Here is a 2,096-nt window from a genome sequence, read left to right as displayed (position 1 = left end):
ACATGGACAAACTGTGGAAGAGGAACATTGCTATTCAAAGTCAGACAAAAGAAGACAGTATAACGACATTTCCCATTAGCAAGAAACAAAATCACATAATTGAAAAGGATAAAACTGCCCCTCCCTCTTAATATGTAAGCAAACATTGATACACTCTCTTTACACAAACATTAAGGATGTTGCAACAAAACACAGTCAGTTGGAAGTAAAGAGAGCTGTATCGTAGTAACAAATTAGTTCTATAACTTTATGGATTTCATTTCTCCCAGTACTTAATACCTGTTGACTGGGGTTCTCTTTCCCCCCCAGTCCTGCAGCTGTTAAGTTCCAAAGGATCATACAGAGGTCTACATCAATTATAAACTGATTGGCCCAGTATCTCAGGCTCTTCTTACTAATTATTATAAATTATATTAGCCCATAATTATTGCCGAAGTTAGCCACGAGGCTTGGTACCTTTTTCGTGAGGCAGTCACATCTTGCTTCCTCTGAGGCTAGGTCATGAGTGAGGACTTAAACTTCCCTCTTAACAGAATTCTCATTGCCCTGCCCGTACTTCCTGCCTGGCCAACCAGCATTTATTTAAACAAGTATAAGAAACAAATCTTTACAGGGTAAAACCATTTTCCCACAGCAAACACCTTCATTTTTAACATGAATTTTAACACAAATTTAATACAGATTTTCAGGATAAAAGCAGCAATTAATAATGATAATTTATATTTATTGAACCCTTGTTATATGCAGTTATCATTTGTTGTGGTTACTTTATAAGCATTTTTGCTTCTAATTATAGCAACAACTACAAGCAACAGGTACTATTTATTCTCTCTTCTGTAATGATAAGGTGTGTGTGTGTGTGTGTGTGTGTGTGTGTGTGTGTGTGTGTGTGATATTTACCCAACATTTCACTTAGCTTCAAGGTATTAGAGCTGGTATTTGAAAGCAGATAAATACAATGCCAAAGAATATCAGTGCTAGTGGTGACTTGAGTAAGAATAGTCTCTATATCCTCATATATGTGACTGTGTAGACACCAGACAATAGTGCTTTTTGAAAGGATTAGAAGAATTAGGAGGTGTGGCCTTGTTAAAGAAAGTATACCACTTGGGCAAGCTTTAACGTTTCAAATTCCCATGCCAGGCCCAGTCTATCTATCCTTCTGTCTCTATCCATGGATCAGGATGTAAAGCTCTCAGCTACCACTTCAACACCATATCTGCTTGTATGTTACCATGCTCCTTGCCATGATTATAATAGACTAACCTTCTGAATGTGTAAGTAACCTTCCCAATTATATGGCTATATAAATTGGTCAAGGCCATATTTCTTATACTAATAGAGCTATAACTTGAATTAGTAGTCTAGTTCCTTGAAACTATGTTCTTAAGCACTCAACTCAGACAAGAAATTCTATTTTTGCTTTCTTTGCTTTTACATGTCTGCTTTTCATGCATTGTGTTGTATGAATATACAGACTAATACAAGTGATGAATCCTATAAAACCAATCAATAAATATGAAGGATTCAGCTTTTATACTAGGTAATAGGGAAGCAACCAAAACCAATGAATCCTGTAGATGGCGTGGAAACAGATTCATCTAATGCTGGCACTGTACAGTAGAGCATGGTATCTCTTTCTCAAACAATGACTGCTTACCTGTTGGAGCTCACAAAATATACTGGATGTTATAGTTTTGACTGTGAAAATTCTATAAGAACATTCCAATCCTTACAATTCAAAAAAAACTTTACAAATCAAAAAACTTAATTTGATAGGTACAATAGGTATGAGTCAATATTGATAAAAAGTTATTAACAACTTGCTGTATTTATATTCCCTATAGGAACATTTTTATCTTTTCTTAAAAGTATTAGATTTGGGATGGATGATGATAGAGGAGAGAAATTAAATGAGAGAGAAAGTAGGGTTTAATACAGAAATGCTGTGCCAGACTTGATATGGGATTCCCCTCTGCATGCTGTAAATAACTTTGGTTAATAAAGAAACTGTCTTGTACCTACACAGGGAATTGAGGTAGGTGGGGTAAACTAAACTAAATGCTGGGAGAAAGAAGGAGGAGTTGAGGAGAAGC

This window comes from Microtus oregoni, unplaced genomic scaffold (genome assembly GCF_018167655.1).
Source record: "Microtus oregoni isolate MIOR12 unplaced genomic scaffold, Mior012 000106F_ref0000393, whole genome shotgun sequence".
NCBI lineage: Eukaryota > Metazoa > Chordata > Mammalia > Rodentia > Cricetidae > Microtus > Microtus oregoni.
Note: the sequence above shows the minus strand (reverse complement) of the source record.